The sequence below is a fragment of the Hyperoodon ampullatus genome (genome assembly GCF_949752795.1).
Source record: "Hyperoodon ampullatus genome assembly, chromosome: 17".
Classification (NCBI taxonomy): domain Eukaryota; kingdom Metazoa; phylum Chordata; class Mammalia; order Artiodactyla; family Ziphiidae; genus Hyperoodon; species Hyperoodon ampullatus.
Window position 1 is genome coordinate 8,008,927 of NC_136930.1, and position 24,439 is coordinate 8,033,365.

At 41.8% G+C, this 24,439-nt stretch overlaps 1 protein-coding gene across 3 annotated transcripts in view; it reads right to left on the bottom strand.

Moving 5' to 3' along the window:
• The window catches only part of ASPH (aspartate beta-hydroxylase), a gene marked incomplete at its 3' end in the record, with an annotated part of 214,081 nt that overhangs the window by 83,244 nt on the left and 106,398 nt on the right, over positions 1–24,439 (bottom strand). The gene's annotated exons all lie outside the window — the stretch shown is intronic.

Consider the following 24,439-nt stretch of genomic DNA (forward strand, 5'->3'; position numbering starts at 1 on the left):
TCTCTCCTTATTTAATATCCCAGCTACCTTTTCTGCTCCTGTCTCTTTCTTATCATTCATTCCACCCTCCAAGCACCCTACTTTTAATTTTTATTTTTTTAAAAAAATTTGACTACTCTTGAAGTATAGGAAACCATTGCTGCTCTTCTGTGTGTGACTCTGTAAGCAGTGGAGGGGGCCCCAGGCTTTGGACTGAGACCCATGTTTTTCGCTGGTTCATTCATTCATTCAACTACTTGCTAAAAAGCCACCATGTTTCAAGGATTGTGCTAAGTGCTGGGGATTCAACAGAACATTCCTCAAGGAGGCTACAGTCTTACTGGGGAGAAAGCTGTAAATGGATAATGAATGCTTAGAGGAATGAGGGTAATTATAAGGGTGGACCAGGAGTGGTGCTAATCTTTTTGGGAAGGGGGAGGGAAAGCTTTCTGGGGAAATCGAGGACTTAAGTATAGACCCAGATAGAAGCAGCATTCCCAGCAGAGGAAAGAGTATTTATTTTGTAAATCAATCACAAGTTTGGGACATTGTGTTTTCACCATTAGTTATTTTTCTTTATTTTTCTAAAAATCTCCTCCTGCTTGGATGCTATGGTTTGGTGCAATATATATGTCCTTATTATAGGAATCTAGGCTTTCCAGAATTTTGGAAAGCTCACAGTGGTGGAGGTATTGCTCAGGGACCCCGGCCACTGACTTGCTTTTTCCCCACATATGGGTACGTGGCCTTAGTGACACTGAACCTGCTTTAAGAGCCAGAAGAGGTCTGAAATGCATGTTCAGGGAGTTTTAGTTTTGTAGGGAGAGGATGTACACCCCAACTGTAAGAGGTGGCGCAGCAAGAATGGGGCTTTTGAAAACATGCAAGACACAGAGTGGACAGCTGTAGCCCCACGCCCCAGCCAGAGGCGGATTCAAGATTCCCACGCTGAGGGCCAGACCAGCTGCTCTGCCCGGGGCTGCCATCTGCTTTTGATACAACACTGTAAGCTGATTAAGGACCTTAAATTAACTTTACTGGGAGGAAGAGAGAGAGAAAATGAGAGCTTCTCCCACCAACTCAAAACCTATCTGAAACGCTGTATTTAGTCAAGAAAAATACGTACATCTTGAAGTAAGCCTTTCACAGTTGTTTCCTGGAACCAGCTTTACTGCCTTTGACAAACTGGCTCCTAGCCACTCTATCTTCACCTCCTGTTACTTACCTGTAAAGCACTTTACATTTCCTTTACACAGACTCTCAAATTTCACATGAACTTGTGACACTTCCGTGACTTTTCTCATGGTGTTTTTTTTTTTTTTTTTGGTGGTGGTTGGGTGTGGGAGCTTGGAAAACCCTTCCTTCTATTTCTACCAAAGAATACTCTCTTTCAACCTTCAAGACCTAGTTTAAATGCTATTTCCTCTATCAAGTCATATAAAGACATCCTCGTGAAAAAAAAACAACAACAAAACTTTCTCCTCTGTGCTCATACAACACTTTGTTTCTAGAAATAGCAAAGTTTCAGGCTGTGTTTAAGTTGGCCATGTGGTTATATATGATGTACACTCTCTTCCCCACGCCACCCCCCATACTGCTGGATTGTTAATTTTTGTGAGGAAAGAACTGTGTCTTCCCCATAATTTATTTCCAGCACAGCACATGGTCTGTCCCATGAAAAGTCTTCAATAAATGTTTCTGAATGTATATAAATACATGCAAGCACGAATGAATCAGAATATCCCATGAAATCTTGCCATGTGCTACAACATGGATGGACCTAGAGGGTGTTATGCTAAGTGAAATAAGTCAGATACAGAAGGGCAAATACCATATGATTTCACTTATATGTGGAATCTGAAAAACAAAACAAATGAACAAACAAAATAAGATAGAAACAGACTCACAGATACAGAGAACAAACTGGTGGTCGCCAGAGGGGAGGGAGTTAGGGGGTGGCTGAAAAAGGGGAAGAGGACAAACTTCCATCTATAAAATAAATAAGTAACAGGAATGGAATGTCACATAGCGAATATAGTCAATAATATTGCAACAACTTTTATGGTGACAGATGGTAACTGAATTTATCGTGGTGATCATTTCATAATGTATAAAAAATATCAAATCACTATGTTGTACGCCTGAAAGTAATATTATATGTTAATTATAACTCAATTAAAAAAAAAGATATTCCAGAAGGGGATATCCATGTCAATCTGTAACTTAGGCGTATCAGTTATTTAAAAAACAATCGGAAAATTGTAAGCACCCAAAATAGAGAATGAATTGAGAATGAGAATAGCGTGCTTTATAAAGAGGGTCTAATCCAAAAAGTGTCAACAGACAACAAAAGAGGGGACGGAGGAGGAAGGTAAGAGAAAGACACAAGGTAAGTGCGAGACAATCTCCACTGAAGATTTTATAGAGAACACCGATACTTATTTCTTATTCCATTCTAGTTTTTCCATATATTCAGAATTTAAAACACAATGGCAGAAGATTAGACACAACTAGCTAGTAAGTGTTTGGACTGCAAAGTTCAGCTGATTTTAGTAGAACATAAAAACTACACTAAGCAGCTTGCTTTTTATGTTCTGAGTCTCTGCTTAGTGCCTTGTCAAATTATTTGCTGATAATAATAGTTGACATTCATTGATCACTTACCCTGCTAGACATGTGCAACTCACCCAGGCTGCACAAATTGTCAACGGTAGGAGCCAAGATGGGAGCTGGGGGTTGTCTTGACTCCAGTGTCTATGCTTTTGACAACATTTTGTTGTAAACCTGGCATCTGGCCCAAAAGTTCAGACACCAGGGTGTGCCTGCATGTTTGGAGAGTGATGACAGAGTGGAATTAAGTATTAGTATAAGTATTATGTTGTGTAAGGAAGTAGCAGAACTTTGTACTACTTGTCTCAGAGGATAAAGGCAGTTAAATAATCACAGAGATTTCCCTTCATTTTGTGTCTCAAAGACCCAGCATGTACACATTACACAGAGACATGTGGCTTAGCAGGAAGGTCACAGGGTATGGAGTCTGGAGGCCAGGGTGTGAGCCTCACTTCTGCCTTTCTTAGGTGACTTGCTTAGTCTCACTTCCATGAAACAGGAATAATGTCTGACCCCTACCTACCAACCATAAAGGAACATAAAATATCATATAAATATTAATCATGACTTCTGTCTATAATACCTTATTTTCATTTCCTTTAAAATTCTGCTCTTTAATTAAATGGGAGATATATATGACCTACCTTATTAGTAAACGTTTGAGGAACTAATTTTTTAAAGATACCAGATTTGCTCTACAGTCAAACATTTCTCTGGCAGAGATTTTGGACAACTAAAAACTTTGCCAAACCATTCCTACATCCTGTTTGTATTTCCTGGGTCAACAAAGGACTAAGGAGCTATGGGGCCCCATTTGTACTCCCTTTGCTCCCTAAACCCTACTGCATTTTCAAGCAGGACCACATAAAACATGAAGGGTTGCTTTCTGTTATAGGTATCCAAAGGTGGAATTGGATAAAAAATAATCTAAAGAGCAAAATGATTTAAGAAGGAAGAGTAAGACCAAAATAAGTCATTGAAGAAAAATGTGCTCTATATCTGAGATACAGCCTGAAGCTTTGAAATAATCATGTAATGCTAATTTCAATATTATTCATGTTAACTAGCAGTTAAACCACGACAGACCCCACTACATATTTTAATCTTCCTATGTTACAAATGGAAGTTAATTTTGCTTTTCTTTTTAAAATCAGTGATAGATTTCAGTAAAAGAAAAAAAACCTCCACGCTAAATTTGTCTGGCAGTGAGGAAATCTATAAATTAAGGCAAATAACAAAAAAGAAGGAAACAACAGAGTGAAACATTCAAGATTTCAAGAATCCAGTCCTAGGGTTTTTGATGAAATTCCTCCTGCTGGGTACAGGGAAAGCAAGCCCAGATCCACCAATGCTCCTCCAAAGCACAGGCAGGGATGCTGGTGGGAGCTCTCCGTTCTTTTCTCTTTCACTTACAAGTGGGAATTGTGCAAGGTATTCTATTGCTATGCTTCACACGAGGGTCTGAAATAAATCTGCTTTCATATTGATAGTGGGTCATGTTATTGGCTGTTGGGAAACCCAATCAGCAGACAGCCACAGAAGTGCTTCTGGCGGGAGTCTTTGTGTTATCACTGTGAAAAAGGAAAATTAATGTGTTTGATCCAAACAGAGACCCTTCTGAGCCCACTTCCTCTAATGTGATATATCCGCCTTGCAGGTATATAGTAGGGGGAGAAGAGGTAAATCTTGGCAACTCAGGGGAGACTGTCTTACTCGCCAGCCTTTACTGATGATTGGAAGGAAGAAGAAAGGTGGACCCTTCCTATCTTCCTACAGCTAAGGAATAATGGACTTTTGTTCTCCTGAGTCAAATATCAACTACATGCCAGCAGGAGTTCAATACTCAACACTTAAACCACACAGTTAACATAAATGTTTTTCTGCTGAGAGACACTAACTAATACAACACAGTAAACATTACATAAAGGGCAACTGTTTTCCTCTGCCCCCTGTATTGAAATAATGTGGGATTCAGCTGGGAGCAGTCAATGGATCCAGCAAGTATTCCAGTTTATTAAATGTAGTCTGCTGTCTCCCCATAGGGTTATTTTAATAACTTATACATCACTCCCCTTCTAGGGTAATAATCCTTTAACAGATGTGACCCCATATGTTAAATTAGAAATTTCAGAGATGCTAAGTGATGTCTTTTCTATACATAACAGAAACCCCTTCAGTGCCAAGGCAGTCCACAGGCTTACCAACAGCTAATTCAGACATTAAGAATTTCATCTCCATGTTCACTGTTCCATGAGAGAATAGCCACCTTCCCCCAATTTTATTTTAGATACAATTCTAACAATCTTGATCTTCTCGTTCTAGAGGCTAGCACCTTTACCTTATTATAAGTATATTAGAAAGAAGAAGTGAGGGTTGCTTGAATCAGATATACACTCAGTAGCAGGATGTAAAAGCCAACAGACTGAAGTAAGAAAGACATCAGAAATGAACCCAGCTCAAATAGCATTCCAATATGGGTCAAATTGTGTACAGGTAAACAGTGCTATGTACTTCAACAGCCCCAAAAGGTATGTCTGCACAATAACTGATGTTCATTAATATGGGCATGACAGTCTCTAATCACCAAAGAAAGGTAAACTGTGGGCGGCGTACAATTTAAAAAGGCAGAGAGGCATAAAAAGTATTTTAGAAAAGTAGCTACCAACTTCTGTTAATTTTTTCTTTTCTTTTTTTTTTTTTTTTGCGGTAGGCAGGCCTCTCACTGTTGTGGCCTCTCCCGTTGCGGAGCACAGGCTCCAGACGCGCAGGCTCAGCGGCCATGGCTCACGGGCCCAGCCGCTCTGTGGCATGTGGGGTCTTCCCGGACCGGGGCACGAACCCGTGTCCCCTGCATCGGCAGGCGGACTCTCAACCACTGTGCCACCAGGGAAGCCCTCCCTTGTTGCTTTTAATATTGTTTCTTTGTATTTAATTTTTGGTAGTTTGATTAATATGTGTCTTGGCGTGTTTGTCCTTGGATTTATCCTGTATGGGACTCTCTGTGCTTCCTGGACTTGACTATTTCCTTCCCCATATTAGGGAAGTTTTCAACTATAATCTCTACAAATATTTTCTCAGTCCTTTCTTTTTCTCTTCTTCTTCTGGAACCCCTATAATTCGAATGTTGGTGCATTTAATGTTATCCCAGAGGTCTTTGAGACTATCCTCAGTTCTTTTCATTCTTTTTTCTTTATTCTGCTCTGCAGTAGTTATTTCCACTATTTTATCTTTCAGGTCACTTATCCATTCTTCTGCCTCAGTTATTCTGCTCTTGATTCCTTCTAGAGAAGTTTTAATTTCATTTATTGTGTTGTTCATCATTGTTTGTTTGCTCTTTAGTTCTTCTAAGTCCTTGTTAAATGTTTCTTGTATTTTCTCCATTCTATTTCCAAGATTTTGGATCACCTTTACTAGCATTACTCTGAATTCTTTTTCAGGTAGACTGCCTATTTCCTCTTCATTTGTTTGGTCTGGTAGGTTTTTAGTTTGCTCCTTCATCTGCTGTGTATTTCTCTGTCTTCTCCTTTTGCTTAACTTACTGCATTTGGGGTCTCCTTTTCTCACGCTGCAGGTTCGTAGTTCCCGTTGTTTTTGGTGTCTGCCCCCAGTGGGTAAGGTTGGTTCAGTGGGTTGTGTACGCTTCCTGGTGGAGGGGACTGGTGCCTGTGCTCTGGTGGATGAGGCTGGATCTTGTGTTTCTGGTGGGCAGGACTGCATCTGGTGGTGTGTTTTGGGGTGTCCAGCACTGTAGCTTGCTGGTCATTGATTGGAGCTGGGTCTTAGTGTTGATATGGAGATCTCTGGGAGAGCTTTCGCCATTTGATAGTACCTGGAGCCAGGAGGTCTCTGGTGGACCAATGTCCTGAACTGGGCTCTCCCACCTCAGAGGCACAGGCCTGACACTCAGTCAGAGCACCAAGACCCTGTCAGTCACACAGCTCAGAAGAAAAGGGAGAAAGAAAGAAAGAAAAGAAAAGAAAGAAACAAAGAAAGAGAGGAAGAATAAAATAAAATAAAGTTATTAAAAAATAGAAAAATTAAAAAAATATTAAAAATTAAAAAGTAATTAAAAAATGAAAGAAAGAAAGAAAGAAGAGAGCAATGAAACCAAGAAACAAATCCACAAATGATAACAGGGGCTAAAAACCATACTAAAAAAAAAAAAAAATGGACAGACAGAATCACAGGACAAATGGTAAAATCAAATCTGTACAAACAAAATCACACAAAGTGCACTGCCTCAATTTGGGATGATTCTTCGTCTATTCATGTATTCCAGCGATGCAGGTACATCAAGTTGATTGTGGAGCTTTAATCCGCTGCTCCTGAGACTGCTGGGAGAGATTTCCCTTTCTCTTCTTTGTTCTCACAGCTCCCGGGTCTCAGCTTTGGATTTGGCCCCGCCTCTGCGTGTAGGTCGCCGGAGGACGTCTGTTCTTCGCTCAGACAGGACGCGGTTAAAGGAGCAGCAGCTTCGGGGACTCTGCCTCACTCAAGCCGGGGGGGGGGGGGGGTAGGGGCACGGATGCGGGGCGAGCCTGAGGCGGCAGAGGGCGGCGTGACGTTGCACCAGCCTGAGGCGCGCCGTGTGCTCTCCCGGGGAAGTTGTCCCTGGGTCACAGGACCCTGGTAGTGGCGGGCTGCACAGGCTCCCCGGAAGGGAGGTGTGGATAGTGACCTGTGCTTGCACACAGGCTTCTTGGTGGCGACAGCAGCGGCCTTAGCATCCCATCCTCTGTGTGGGAATCTCACCGCTTTGCCCTCTGCACCCCTGTGGCTGCGCTCTCCTCCGCGGCTCCAAAGCTTCCCCCTCCGCCACCCGCAGTCTCCGCCCGCGAAGGGGCTCCTAGTGTGTGGAAACCTTTCCTCCTTCACGGCTCCCTCCCACTGGTGCAGGTCCCGTCCCTATCCTTTTGTCTCTGTTTTTTCTTTTTTCTTTTGCCCTACCCAGGTACGTGGGGAGTTTCTTGCCTTTTGGGAGGTCTGAGGTCTTCTGCCAGCGTTCAGTATGTGTTCTGTAGGAGTTGTTCCACGTGTGGCTGTATTTCTGATGTATTTGTGGGGAGGAAGGTGATCTCCGCGTCTTATCCTCCGCCATCTTGAAGGTCTTACTCCTCCGCCATCTTGAAGGTCTCCTCTGGTTATTATGGATTCTTTAGAGGAATGTGTACATCAGTTTTCAAACTACCTTGACAAACATTTATGAAGTACCTCACAAGGTATTATGCTGGCTAATGAAGGGGATACAAAAATGAACTGTAGGTAATCCTGCTATATATTGAATGTTTTTGTCTCCCTAAAACTCATATGTTGAAATCCTAACTGCCCAGGTAATGGTGTTAGGAGGTGGGGCGCTTTGGAGGTGATTGGGTCATGAAGGCCCCATTCATGAATGGGGTTAGTGCTTCGTAAAAAAAGACTCCACAGAGTCCCCTAGTCCTTTCTATCAAGTAAGAACACAGCAAAAAGCTGCCAGCCACAAACCAGACTTCTTACGAGATGCCAAATCTGCATGTGCTTTGACCCTGGACTCCCCTGCCTCCAGGACTATGAGAAATAAATTTCTTTTAATCCACACAGTTTACGGTATTTTTGTTACAGCAGCTTGAAAAGACTAAGAAAAAAATCTCTATTCTCAAATAATTGACATTAGAAAGTAAAAAAAAAAAAAGTAAATTAATGACTAGAATAGAATACTGAAAATTATTAGGCAAAATAAGAATTATAAAATACTTTGGGAACACAAAGAAGCAAGGTATTACTGCTACTAGGAACAGTAAGGTAAGAATTAAGGAAGAATTTGGTGTTCAGCTGAGTCTTGAAGCACAGATATAACTTGGTATGAGACAGAAGCAGAGAAAAATCTTCCACAGAAAGAGGAAAATATGGAGGTGGAAACCTGAACGAGGACCGTCAGGGATCTGCGGGAGGTCTGGTGGAATGTCACAGGGCTCTGGGTGAGGAATAGTGAGGATCAAGGCTGCACAGAAGGCTCAGAGTCAGATTATGGAGTTTCTTGAACAGTGGTCTGAGGAATTCAGACTCTGTTCCACAGGCGATGGTTACTGATGGTTTTAATGAAGGATCATAAATAACCTGCGTTTTAGGAAGTTTCTCTTGTCGTGAATACATATAAGTGGAAAGGCAAAGAGTATAAGAAGAAGTGATTGTGGAGAGAAGGGAACCCTCCTATGCTGTTAATGGGAATGTAAATTGGTGTAGCCACTATGGAGAACAGTATGAAGGTTCCTAAGCTAAAAACAGAGCTCCCATATGATCCTGCAACCTCACTCCTGGGCATATATCCAGAGAAAACCACAACTGGAAAAGATACATGCAATACAATGTTCGTAGCAGCACTATTCACAATAGCCAAGACACGGAAGCAACCTAAATGTCCAGGGACAGATGAATGGATAAAGAAGATGTGGTATACACACACACACACACACACACACTGGAATATTACTCAGCCACAAAAAAAGAATGAAATAAGGCCATTTGCAGCAACATGGAGGGACACAGATTACCATAGTATGTGAAGTAAGCCAGAGAGAGAAAGACAAATATCATATGATACCACTTATAGGTGGAATCTAAAAAAAAAAAAAAAGATACAAATGAACTTATTTACAAAACAGAAATAGACTCACAGACACAGAAAACAAACTTATGGTTACCAAAGGGGAAGGGGGGTCAGGATAAATTAGGAGTTTGGGATGAACAGACACACACGACTATATATAAAACAGAGAACCAACAAGGACCTACTGTAGAGCACAGGGAACTATATTCAATATTTTGTAATAACCTATATGGAAAAATAATCTAAAAATGAATATATATATATATATATATATATATATATATGAAACTGAATCACTGTGTTGTACACCTGAAACTAATACAACATTATAAATCAACTATACTTCGATAAAAAAAAAAAGTGGATGTGATTGTAAGAGTCTGAGGGGAAGCTGTCACAGGGCTGAGGGAACGGCAGTGCAGGGAGAGAGCCAATTTCCTGGCTAAATGAAACGGTTAAATTTTAGGGGAAAAGAAGATTTGAAAATAAAACTCTTAGAAATAATTTCATTTGCCAATATCAAAGAAAAAAGCTGTAATTTCTCACCAGTAGAACTTAGATCCAAATCTATCTTCACCTGAATAAAAATGAATCTACTAATTTCACTGTGTTTCTAGATGATCATGTTTTTTTAACAGAATGCACTTCTCAGCATGCTGTCACTTAGAAGGTGGTGACATTCTAAAACATGACAGATGACTGTCAGCCTGAAAGATAGGATCTATGTTGTGATCCTTTTTATGAATAACGTGTAGCTTATTTTTATGCAACGGCACACTGCATGTTTTGGGTTTTAACAGATGGCAAGATCTTTTTACCAGGGTTTTAAACTTGCAAACTGGGAATGAAAACTATTTATACAGTACACACTTTAGCTGATCCTATCTTTGGACACGTTTAATTAAAGAGTGAGCTACCAATAGCACAATCAAGCAGACACACAGGAGAAGCAGGAACTTGCTTCCCTGCTGAATACATTATTTTACCCCAGCAATTAATGGCACGATTGAGTTTTATAATAAATCCCTTAAGTATTTAGCTTTTTTAGTTAGCTGTTTTCCAAAGCAGTGTTTTCCAAAGCTTTAACACCCGAGGCAGAAGGAAAGCACACGGGGTTCATGGAAGCAGTTAAAAAGCAAGAGGCAGTATGAATCAAAGTGACAAGGCAACAAAATAAAAAGCTCACCCAAGTTCATTAGTTTTATGCAGAAGCTATAATTTGCAATTAATGCTACTTCCACCTTGAGCAGAGTTGATATTATATAATCATGGCAGCTAACTGACCCTGAAGGCTCCAGATAAATAATACATAAATAGTTCTAGAAATAGGCTCTAATTTAATCTATTTGGTGAACCAGGAAAGGAATAAACAAAAGGTACCATCAATGGTATTGAAGAAACAAAGGAAAGTACTTTAAAAATCACTGGATATTAAAAAAAAAAAAAAGAATTATGATAATTTTCCCCCAAAGTGGTAGTTGTCAAGAGTTTCAAAATGGGACTCTAATCAATGTCAACTGTTTCATAGACAGCATTACTGTGATACCCTAGTAGCACTGCTCTTGGAGTTAAGATGAGCTGGCTGTATGCAGAAACACCTAGGAGTTGTTTTTCTTAACCCATCATCCCTGTCATTAAAAATACTTAGGTTGGGCTTCCCTGGTGGCGCAGTGGTTGAGAGTCCGCCTGCCAATGCAGGGGAGGCGAGTTCGTGCCCCGGTCCGGGAAGATCCCACATGCTGCGGAGCGGCTGGGCCCGTGAGCCATGGCCGCTGAGCCTGTGCGTCCGGAGCCTGTGCTCCACAACGGGAGAGGCCACAGCAGTGAGAGGCCCACGTACCGCAAAAAAAGAAAGAAAGAAAGAAAAAAAAAACTTAGGTATCTGAATTCTCAGGTCTATGCAAAGAGAACTGAACGGATACACCCCTGGTTCGCTGAGGACCAGCCCAAACATCACCCTCTGTGAAGACGTCAGTTCTCTCCACCCTCCCCTCCCACCCCCAGCAGTGAGTTATTCACTCCTTGGTGCTCCCACTGCGTTTTGCTCATACCCTCTGCCTCCTTATATTGTTTGCTTTATTTTATTTGCTTTATTTTCAGGGCACTCCACAGAGCATGGCAAACAAACAAAGCTGTTTGTTTGGTTAATTTAATGAATCATCCCTCTTAACTAGAAGCTGTTGTCCCTTGCCTCAGTTCCCACGCTCGTTCTTTAAGAAGTCAACACACATAGGGGTGGACCGGGACTACACCTTCACCTAACACAAGTGAATCTCCGGTAGAAGAAATGTATTAGGATATATGCAATTCCTACCCATACTCCCTTCATCCACATGAGCTGACTTCTTAAAAATTAACTCAAAGGCAAAATCAGTGTTCTCTGATTCTACCATAATCAAGTAGACAAATGTACTTAGGATTTGAAATAAGTTTAGAATTTACAATATAAGTTGCTGCACATTTGCCTTAAATGATTAATATCTCTAGTAGTGAACAACTTCGAGGATGTATGGAATAGATTCCTTTAACTACCTCAGTGATTTTTTTTTATGACTTTAAGAGAAAAGAGTTTTTAGAAAGTTCTCCCTGGCCATCCAAGAATGCGCCCACGGCAGTGAACCGTACAAGGCTGAGCAGCTTCTGTGTGTAAAGCACAGCTGGGCCCCATCAGGAGAGGGCAAAACATGAGTCAAAATAGTGGAATATATTTGCTCTCTAGTATTAGGTTTATATTTTTCCCCAAACATCTTCATCCCATATAGGAACATATCTTCAGTCAATGATATGTCTTAGGTCCCCAGATTTTTTTTTTTTTTGCAGTACGCGGGCCTCTCACTGTTGTGGCCTCACTCGTTGTGGAGCACAGGCTCCGGATGCACAGGCTCAGCGGCCATGGCTCACGGGCCCAGCCGCTCTGTGGCATGTGGGATCCTCCCGGACCGGGGCACGAACCCGCATCCCCTACATCGGCAGGCGGACTCTCAACCACTGTGCCACCAGGGACGCCCCTCCCCAGATGTTTTATAACCTGCACATGATGAGGGTTAAATGAGTTAAACAGCAAAAATCCCAAAGAGAGCAGTTTCTGCCCCTGGCTGCTGCAGGTGGAGGAAGAGGACAGTAGGGCCAGAAGGCTTGAGCACAGTCTGCCTGGAAGTGGGTCTCTCCTAGTCAAAGGCCAGAGAGGCAGTCAGTGTCTTCCCAGGTGGCATCTGTGTAGCGTTGGAAGGGCTGAAGTTGCTTCCAATATTTGCTGACATCAGTGCGATAGTAACTAAGGTAACAGAAAAAGCTAGACTTAGGAAGGTGTCATTGTCCTTTAATACCTGAAGTTTGAGTGTGGGCAGACGGCGACTGAGAATTCATTAATATTTTTCTCTTAGTCCCGATTTAAATGTGCCAGGTTTAGCAAAGGGATGGGCCCATGTGAGGTGAGAAGAGGGTTCGCAGATGAGACAGGACATGAGCCGCGAAAGAGAAGGGTCCAGAGCCAAATTCAGACACAGACACCTTGCCCAGCTCAGTATCCTACCAATGCCACAGTGAGGAAGCAGCTGGTTCTCAGACCTGCACCGCTGGTGCAGGGGCCTGCTTACCATTTGTGGCTTGTATATTTATCTTTAGGAGAGCTGTTTAATAAACTTAACGATAGTGCTTTCCATAGTATAGGTTCAGCTCCTCTGAGATGATCCTTTTGTTGTCTTTATATTTTATTAAAGAGTCCCTTCAAATTGGATTCAAATATAATCAAGGAATGGTATCAGAACCAAGTGGACCCAATGAAAGAGTTTTAGTCAAGAGGATCCTGGTGCACAGACCAAGCTGACCAGGTAATCAGCATGCCTTACCTAGTAGTTCTCAACATGACTGCTCATTATAATGACTGTGTTCCAGAGCCAGGAAATCACAGTATCTGGGAGTGGGACCCAGGGCGTTTTCTGAAAACTCCCACATGTGACTCTACCATGGAGGCGGGGCTGAGAAATGCTGCATTATACACCGGTGCCTACACGGAAGCCAGTTGTGTCTAGGTGCCTCCCTGGTTTCAGTAGCAGTTCATTATCCATATACCAGCTTCCAATGTCCTAGATGGAGGGCGAGGAGGACAGTGGGGGTTAAATAAAAGCATTAAGGCAGCTGATAAACCTCGAGTGTCGCTGATGTCCCTGCACCAACCTCGTGCCCTGCTGCCATCACCCTGGACCTAAGAGTCCATGGCAGGGCTGGTGGTGGGCTCTACCCTACGCCAGGGCCTCTGGAGAATTTCAGTGCTCCTCCTCTATGTGAAAATACTTTGTCAGCAAACATCCTCCCACTCCCAGCCTTTCTTGTGGTCTTTTCCCGAATCCCTGTGATAGTCAGTGGCTTCTCCCCATTCCTAAGACATATCTGCCTGTTGCCTACTGGATGGCCTTCCGACACCACCTGCTGCCTGTGCCTGACTTTCTTGAGTGTCTGCCTGACCTTAGGCTCCAGCCACTCCCATGCTGCTCCGTGCCACTGCTGAGCAGCCTCAATAACAGCAAAGGGCTGTAGGATCTAAGTAGATAAAGTAGAAAGAACATTCTAGCAAAGGAGAAAAGCACGACTGACATGGTGTTAGGGATAAATAGACCAGCTTCCCAGGCAGAATGTAATCAAATCACCCAAACTGAAACAGAAAGGATTTGATTTATTTTCACTATTACTAATACTTTCTGTTGTCAACACATATTTGATTTTTTAATGAAAAATATACACATATGGCAAGAATTACTGCTGTAAATGTCAGTACAATTCACCATTATATCAGAAGAATGAAAAATGCTGTGAGGAAGGACTCTGTAATCAGACTGAGATAATTTTCAGTAATACATTTTTCAAACTAAGGCACTCTCCAATTTGAAGTCTTGTTTAAGTAAATGAATATATTCAACTACCAACAGCACTGTCTTTTTACGGCACATTTTTTGAAAGCTTAATTTTAAGCTAGCTTGGGCATATGTAGCTAATATGTCACCCTTTAATATGCTTCGGGATACCAATAGACAATGTGTTAATACACAGAAAATGGATTATTCTGATTCAGAGTCTCATTTCCCATCAGCTAAAAGAAAATTTAGATCCTAATGATAATTTTAAAACACACTAATATCTGATTTTTTCCTTAAGAAACCTATTTTTCTTCCCTGCTCATGTTGTCACAATTATTACAGAAATGAGCATTGTAAAATGTTGAGTGTTCAATGGGAAACATTAGAATGGGATTTTAAAGATAACAAAGAATTTGTAGGGGGCTTCCCTGGTGGCGCAGTGGTTGAGAGTCCGCCTGCCGATGCAGGGGACACGGGTTCGTGCCCCGGTCCGGGAAGATCCCACATGCCGCGGAGAGGCTGGGCCCATGAGCCATGGCCGCTGAGCCTGCACGTCCGGAGCCTGTGCTCCGCAACGGGAGAGGCCACAACAGTGAGAGGCCCGCGTACCGCCAAAAAAAAAAAAAAAAAAAGATAACAAAGAATTTGCTATTATTGCCCTGTGGTGTATCTGACTGAAGATCCACTCTGGTGGAAACAGGTGCCTGAATTATCACTTGTACTACAATACAGTTAAAAATCATGAAATGAAAAATAAAAACAAAGCAAATGTGTATTTCAACACAGCTAAAAACCTCTACTTCACTTGCTGAGACTGGTAATATATGCTGAGCTTATTGAAATCACTAAAATTGCTGTAATTAAACTTCTCTCTAAATCAGACTTGTATAAGAGTCAGAAATCTCCTATAATTAACTTATCTGGAGAAGTAATCAGACAATAACTGCTGGTATTTTAGGCACCACTACCACTACTGTAGCTGTTGAATGTAATGACTATAATAAATCTCTAACAGCAGTTATCTCATAAAGTCTTTTCACAGCTGCAAGGGTGGGAGGGAGATTGTTTTTTCAAAGCTTTGCCCTGAGTTGGCTTAAGTGTGTTATTGCTACATTGCTCTTCTACGTTAAGGGAAAATTCTGAAGCCATAGTGGTGTGGCCTGAACTGAACCACCAACCTACGCTACATCTAAATGGGTTGTGGTACCAATAATGAAAAACTTACAGTGTTTTAGGGACTGCTAAAGACAATGAACCAAAGCACCTCCAATTGACAGCTAAAAGACAGAAGACCTACATACACTGACGGTGCAGGAACTGAGTTCAAGGCAGTGATGACTTGGTCAAGCCCATGTACATCAATGAAAAGGACCCTAAGAGACCAAATAATTGAAGCTTGATGACAGGTGTCAGAAACTACAGTTCTTATCTCAATAAGATCATGAATAAATTCTTTGCTGGAAGAATTTATTCTTTGCCTCACTCATCCCAAGCTCCCAAAAACAAAGTCATCTGAATCAAGGCTGTCCAATGTTTTTGTACATACTTTATTATTTTATAATAGCAAAGTATATGAAAGCACAGTGATATTGTTAGACCTGTTCAAAGTACCAAAGCAGACCAGAGAACACCATTCTCTCACGTATTCATTCATACACTCATTTATCCCAACCATTATGTACCCGTAAGGCATTGTACACGAAGTTAATAGATTAAAAACCAATTGGGAAAATATTTTGGTAATACAAAATCCAACAAGGGGTTAATATCAGTAATACAAATGAAACCACTGAAAATCAACAAGAAAAAATTTTTAAACTAAAATACGAAGAGGCAGTTCACAGTAAGGGAATCCAGAATGGGTTGGAGATATCCAGCTTCTTCCATATTCAGAGTGTTCGTATTCTATATTTCACTCATTAAATCAATGAAATATCGCCGACACATTAAAACAATGATTTGAAGGCACTCGAACATGACTAAAGACAGGGAGAAACTTAAAAATAGAAGAGTTTATTCTTGAAAGATGGTTTCTACATTGGGTAAGAATGATGAGTTTGTGGTTGTCTTGCATGGGCAGTGTCCTTCCTCACTGAGGGGCGTGGATGGCGGCATTCAGAGCGACAGAGCAGATAGAAATTTAAAGGAGAAATGTTGGAAGCAGGAGAGCCACAGAAGGACTGAGATCCTGAGAGTAAACTCTGCCCAAATCCCTGGCTGATGGTTAACTCTCCATCTTCATGGGTAACCCCAGGGAGGCTGGTGAAAAAGCAAGCAGAAACTCGAAGAGGACGCATTCGTTATACATGACTGCAAAGCACACTACCGCCAAACTTAGCAGCTGACAACCACCATAAACATGTATTATCTTACACAAGTTCCTCACTCCACAGACCTGCCTAAAGGGCTGCTTGTGTATTCTCATAACACGGCAACTGGTTTCCCCCAGAGCAAGTATCCAAAGGAAAGCAAGGTAGAAGCTGCAATGTCTGTTACGACCTAGCCCTGGAAGTCACACTCTGTCATTTCTGCAATACCCTCTGGGTCACACAGATTCGCCCTATTCAGTGAAGAGAGGACTACAGAGACGCATGAATGCTAGGAGGCAAGAATCATTGGGGGTCTTCACGGTGGCAAACTACGGCAGAAATCGATCTTCAAAAAACATAACTGCCGGGCTTCCCTGGTGGCGCAATGGTTGAGAGTCCGCCTGTCGATGCAGGGGACGCGAGTTCGTGCCCCGGTTCGGGAAGATCCCCCATACCGCAGGGCAGCTGGGCCCGTGAACCATGACTGCTAAGCCTGTGTGTCCAGAGCCTGCGCTCCGCAACGGGAGAGGCCACAACAGTGGAAGGCCCGCGTACCGCAAAAAACAAAAAACAAAAATCATAACTGCTTCTGGTGAAGTCTGTAAGTTTGCTGTGTCTTGCCTGAATACATTTCTCAATACACACACAGTTTGAGTAGCAGAAAATAGATGTCCTCCTGGCTTGAGATATAACTTGCGCAGAAGGTAGCGCTGGCAAAGCAACCGGAAACTTAGACGGGGAATCCCGCATGCAAAAGGAACTCTCAGAAGCAAGCCCCGAAATCGGAGTATGAATCCTGCCCAAATCTTCAGCAGACCAGTAAATTATGCAGGCACAGGGCACCTCGACCGCCACCCACCAGAGGGCTAGATTTAAAAACAGCAGTTAGAAGCCAAAAACCCTGAGCAGAGGCAGTAACTGCTTCCTACTGCAGGGGAGACAGATTTTTTCCGTTTGAGCCCAAGCAAATTGACTGTGTACTAGACACCAACAACTCCCAGAAAAAGCAAAACAAATTCCAGAGTTGCTACAACATATAACATACACAGTCCAGCTTTTGACCAAAAATTACTAGACATGCAAAGGAAAAGGACTCTTCTGACTCATAATCAGGATACAAAAAAGCAGTCAATAGCAACTGCCTTTGAGTGTGCCCAAATATCAGGTTTATTAGAAAAACACTTCAAATCAGTGATTATAAATGAATACAAAGAATTACAGAAAAACAAGGTATTAATGAGTGAACGGATACAAAATCTTGACAGTGAAATGGAAACTATAAAAAAGAAGCAATTGGAAATCTAGAGGTGAAAAGAACAGTAGCTGGAATGAAATTTTAACTAGATGGACTCAACAGCAGATTTGAAATGGCAAAAGAAAGAATCACTGAACTTAAAGATAAAAGCAATAGAAATTATGCAGCACATAGGAAAAAATGAACGAAGGTTCAAAACCTGTGGGACAGTATCATGCAGTCCAACATGTAACTAATTGGAACACCAGAAGTAGTGAAGAGAGAAAGAAGAAAAGAAAAATACTTGAAATAATGGCTAAAAAATGCTTAATTCACAAGATCTTTTTGATAAGGATTACATGAGAAACTATGTGAAAATAACTTGAGATATAGTACATTGTAGACACAAAGTTCATTCATACTTGGATATTCTGTTTATAATTCTCGCTTCCCACCATGTAGGCTATTTGCGTCTCATATTATCACCATCAGATGAAGAGGCAATCAAAGGAAATGGAATTAACCACATTTTTTTCATACTACAACTGTTTTTTTTTTTTTTTTGCTGTATGTGGGCCTCTCACTGTTGTGGCCTCTCCCGCTGAGGAGCACAGGCTCCAGACGCACAGGCCCAGCGGCCATGGCTCACGGGCCCAGCCGCTCCACGGCATGTGGGATCCTCCCGGACCGGGGCACAAACCCGCGTCCCCTGCATCAGCAGGCGGACTCTCAACCACTGCGCCACCAGGGAAGCCCTACGACTGTTTTATTCAGCTCCTACTATGTAATGGTTAATTGCCACTGGAGAGATGTAATGGTTAATTTTATGCATCAAATTAACCAGGCTATGATACCCAGGTATTTGGTCAAACTTATCTGGATGTTGCTGTGAAGGTATTTTTTTAGAGGAGAAGATACTTTTTAGATGAGACTAACATTTCAATCAGTCGACTTTGAGTAAAGCAGATTTTTCTCCATAATGTCAGTGGGCCTCATCCAATCAGTTGGAGACCCAAAGAAAAAGACTGACACCCCTCCCACCCCCAAGAAAGAGGGAATTCTGCCTCCAGAATGTCTTTGGCCTTGAGCTATAACATCAACTCTCTTCTGGGTCTCCAGTTTGCCTGCCTGCCTGCCCTGCAGATTTTAGACTTGCTGCCTGTACAATGTCACGAGCCAGTTCCCTAAATTACATCTCTCTGTGTCTGTGTTCCTTTCTAAACACACACACACACACACACACACACACACACACACACACACACACACTCACACTATTGGTTCTCTTTCTCTGGAGAACCTTGACTAATACAAAGGTGGAGGAGGTCATGGTTCCCACCCTTAAGAAGTTTTTTGTGTGTGTGTCTAAAAATTAAGGGGAAAACTCAAAATACATGTCAAAAATCTGAAATACATGTCCCGTTTCTTGGGAACAGAGAGAAGTACATCTTCTAGCCTGGGGTAGGAGATGGGGGTGTAGTCAGGGAAGGCTTCCTGGCAGAGGTCATGGCTAAGCTCAGTTCTGAGGAACAGGAGTTTGTGCCTGTGAAATGGGGAGTCAAGGAAGCGCATTTTGAACAGAGGAAAGACATAAGCAGGAGCCAGATCCCGAGATGCTTTAGGTGCTGCCGTAAGGAGTCTAGTTTTTAATCCTCAGGGCAATGTTCTCCATTTTTGCTCAAATATGTTATATACAGTTGTAAGAATCCCAGGAAAAATTCCATAGAGATAGACATATTGATATTTTAAAAACATGAAAACTTCTTAATTAGGCTTGATTATTGCCCTTGTTGGCTCTCTATTTTCCTTATGATCACAGAAAACTCAGAAATATCCATATGAGGTACTGGTTGCATTAAGCTGATTTAAGGGCAGTAATATAGCCATCCCAGCCTTTTCTTTTCTCTAAGTTGCATAAAAAATGTCATTTGTTAGTGTAAATGTGACTTGTTTTCTAGTGCCATCTGGTGTTTTGTTGAGGCACTATTACTTTTAAAAGAACACAAAGAGTAACCAGGAAATCTTTAAATGCCTTCTTAAAGACGTTCACAAAATATAGTAGTAAGCAAATCCTTAATTGTAATGAATAATGTAGTGGGACATTAAATATTAGTCTAAATCAAAGGGGAGTTTCTGGAAAAGACCCTGATCCAGAAGCAATTTTATCTAACACACACAGAGAGACATACAAACACATGCAAAAGCACATTCCCTTTTTGCAGGCATGGGTATATTCTGTTGCTCCTCAAATTTCTTTAAAGGCTCACAAATCCTGTTCTAAACTGACATTTGACATGTACTAAATCAGTAACACACTGCATACTTTTAACGTTCAATGAATTTGTTAACAGACAGCTTTTTAAGAAGTCACTTTTGACTCCTTTCTCTCATACCACATATCCTAACCATTAGCAAATCCTATAGACCTCACATGGGAATATATGCAGAATCTAACCACTGCTCACCACATCTACCCCACATCCTAATCCCAGGTGTCACCATCTCATGACCGGACCACTGCAAGCATCTTCTAAGTGGCCTCCCTGCTTCCAATTTTGCATCCCTGCATCCAGAATGAGCCTTTTGAAACATAAAGCAGATCATATCAACCTTCTCAGAATCTCCCAATGGTTTCCCATCTCACTTGAGATCTCTGATCTCACCCCTCCTCTCTCTCTCCCTTCATATTCCTCACGTGCCACACTAGCCTCCCCACTAATCCTCACACGAGCTAAGCACACATCCCCGAGGGACTATGAACATGTTTTTCATATTCATATTCCACCCTTGGAACTCACTTCTCCCAGGCGGCTGCAGAGCTCATGCCCTTGCATCTTGCATCTCCAAATGTCACTGTCCAAGAGGCCTATCAACAGAGCAACACCCCAGCCCACTGTCATTCTCTGTACTCTTCCTGTTTCATATTCCTTTTCATACTTATCACTGCATATTATATTCTCTTTCTTTAACATTATATACTTCCCTACATACACATACACATACACTAAAATATAAGTTATAAGTACCACGAGAACTGGGACTTTGTTTTTATTGAATGTTTTCGCCCCAGTGCCTAAAACAGGGCCTGGCACATAGCAGGTACTCAATATGTTCTTAATAAATGGATGAATAAAAATAACTGTTTGAACTGGGCATTTCATAAGCCATTTTTGTGTTGCATTACTTTGTTACTCACAATTCCATTCTGTGGCTGTGGAATATGGAATGTGTGGGAAAAGATGACATCCAGTGGGGAGAAACTGATACAGCAATTTTAGCTAAAACAGATGTAAATAAACTGATTCAATTTAAGAAGCTGGCATCTCCAAAGAGGGCCTGTTTGGGAATTAGCCCTATTCCAAACCTATGACTCTATCAAAATATACTAAACCTGATTCTCTAAAAGAAAAGGATCATATAATTATTAAGTCTAAGTAAAAATAATATCTTCCCCCTCTCATCTGTGGTCCTTTGATAAAGAACTTGAGGGAGATAACACAGTAGAAAATTAGACAACCTAATGGTTCATCCTGAGACAAATTTACAAGTACCATTTTTAAAAAATCTCCATTTCTATTATTATGAAATTAATGTCTGGCTATTAAAACATTCAATTTTTTTTACCACATATTCCAGAAATGGAATATTTCCCCTTCCCTCTGCCCTCCCAGTTAACAGCACTGTATGAATCTATCTGAGTAAAAAATGATGGAATTCTCAAAGCTGACAATTTGCTCAAATAGGATTTTCAGTGAATCTGGGGTAACATTGATTCATTATGTCTTTTAATCCTAAGACTCTTCCTGGATGTCACAATCAATAAAAGACTTCAGTTGCCAACATCCCTCGGTTGGTACTGATATAGGTATTAATATAAGTTCTACATGATGGAGAGTGAGAAGCCGATCAGGTGAAGCTGCTGCGGATTCTCTCCACAGGTTCCAAGAAGAAATAGCCAAGGGAGCCCACCTCCCAGGCCACTGGAAAGATCGCTTTAGGCTCAGAACCCCGGGAGGGTAAAGCTGTGCAAAGGGCACCAGAGGGAACCGGGCAGTGCAGAGGGACACACAGCCCCAGGGAGGAAACGGAGCCCTGCAGAGTGAGCAGCCTGAGGTCACAGGAACGCTGTGCACGGCGTCTGGAGCACGGTTTGTCCCTGTTTATGTCGGCAATAAGTGACCTCCACAACCCACCCTCCCGTCTCTATCTCTGCAAGAAGGTGCTGGAGTGAGCCTCCCGGAAGCAAACCAGTCAGAGTGTGAAGTGGAAAGGCTCTGCTCTGCATGGGCACTTGCATGGGCTGGGCATGGTGTCCCACTGCATGAAGAAACCAATCCTGACTCTGCCATGGTCTGGCCCCTGACTTTCTCTCCAACTGCCCTGCACACACTCTCAGCTTGTTAGGGGTGCTCCAGCTTCTCAGGCCTTCACTCCCGCCTCAGGATCTTTGCACAGACTGTTCTCTGCTTGGAGTGCTCTTAGCCAAGTCTTCCCACAGTGGCCTTGAGCACATCATTAACCTCCTCAGAGACCTTCTGAGAGTGAGAACCCTATGTGTGAGGCCTGTAAACCACTGGAAAGGACTTCGGTTTTACCCTGCGGAAGATGTCAAGAGGCTGGAGGCATGTGAGCAACATGATACAACTTAGGTTTGAAAACGGTCACTGTGGCTACTGAATTGAGAAAGACTATAGAGACAAAGCAAGGCCAGTTAGGAGGCAAGTGAAATAATCAGGCAAGAGATGGTAGCAGCTGGGACCCAGGTGGTAGACAGGGGAAGGTGGCAGGAAGTAGCTGGATTCGGGATCCATTCGGAAGAGAGGAGAGGGTTTGCTGATGGAATGACAGGGAGGTAGGAAAGAGAAGATTTGTAGGAGGAGTGTGTTTTCAGGGGGAAGGTCAGGAGTTCTGTTTTATACTTTTTAAGTTTGTTGCGATTATTTGATACCCAACTGAGGGCACCAGGTAGCCATCAGGTAGACAGCTGGACATACCTGTCTAGAGTTCAGGGAAGAGACCCAGCCTGCAGTTAAAACAGTAGTCTTTGGTGTAAAGACATATTTAAAGCCATGAGATTTGATGGGCTCATCAAGGGAGTGTGTGTAGATGGAGAAACACTCTGAGGACTGATCCTGGAGCCTCCAATGCTCGACGGTCAGGGCGAAAAGGAGCAACCACCCAAAGAGGCTGGGAAAAAGCAAACAGTAGAGATAGGAGGAAAGTCAGAAGACTGTGGCATCTTGCAGGCCAAGGGAAGGAAGTGTTCCGGAGGACAGGAAGTGATCAGTTCTATCCAAAGCTGCTGATACCCTCCTCTCTGCTTTGTCTTTTCTCCTTAGTACTCATCACTACCCAACAGAGTAAGCCATGAATATAGTGGAAGATGGGGGAGGTAAGGCAGCATGGAGAGCTTGTGTGAGCAGATGATCAGGTGAAACCCCAGTCATCTATACATAAAAGCCAGCCAACGGTTTCCAATATGGAGGAGAAAATGGCGGCATTCAGAAGTTATTTAGAAATGCGTAGGTGTAAACAACCTAAATGTCCATTGACAGATATATGGATAAAGATGTAGTAGATATGTACAATGGAGTAGTGCATATATACAAGGGAATACTACTCAGCCATACAAAAGAAGGAAATAATGCCATTTGCAGCAACATGGATGCAACTAGAGATGATCATACTAAGTGAAGTCACAAAGAGAAAGACCAATACCATATGATAGCACTTAAAAGTGGAATCTAAACTATGACACAAATGAACCTATCTATGAAACAGAAACAGACTCACGGACATAAAGAACAGACTTGTGGTTGCCAAGGGAAAGGGGGTAGGGGGAGGGATGAATTGGTAGGTTGGGGTTAGCAGATTTAAGCTATTATATATGGAATGAATAAACAACAAAGTCCTACTGTAGAGCACAGAGAACTATATTCAATATCCTATGATAAACCATAATGGAAAAGACTATTTTAAAAAACAATATATATAAATGTATAACTGAATCACTTTGCTGTACAGCAGAAATTAACACAACATTGTAAATCAACTGTATTTCAATTAAAAAAAAAGAAATGCGTAGGGAAGTACTAGAAGAAGCAACTAAAAATGTTGGGATGGGACTCATGGATAGGGGGTAGTAGGGTAGAAGAATATTGTTTTTCTGTAGAAGTCACACTTTAAAAATTAGACCTGTATATCACTTTAATATAAAATTAAAAACAACCAGTCAGAAAAAAAAATGCATGAGCTAAATGCTTGGTTCCCAGCCTAAGGGCTATAAAATAATGGCCACAGGCCAGTAACTCCATATACTCAAGGAGTATTTACATACTGAGTAAGTAAGATCTTGGACCTTACTCGAACGGTATCTTTTAAGTGTAAACACTGCTTTTATCACTACAAATTAAAGCCATGCCTGAAACTCCAATAATGTTTAATCATTGACGATTTTATCATTCAACTGACTCTAAAAGTATAAACACTATTCTATGATCATCCATAAAATATTTATAAATTTAACTACAAATTTAATAGCTCCTCATTCTAACGACCTTTGTGAGAGTTGAATTAAAATTCTACGCCATTCTTAAATTTATTAGAATGCCTCTGTAACAAGTTCTCAGAAGGCAGAGATGACGTTTTCTATATGGATGTAACTGTTTGCATGCCTTTCTTTCCAACAATTCAGAGTTCCTTGAAAAAAGAACACGTTCTAATAATCTTTGGATCTCTCTACTTAGCACAGGTGTCAACAAAGGTGACAATAATAATTAACATTTCTAAGTGCGTTCCCTGCACTAGACACTGCTTTAAGAACTTCACATATATTTTCATTTAATTACTATTGTGGAAACAGTTCCTG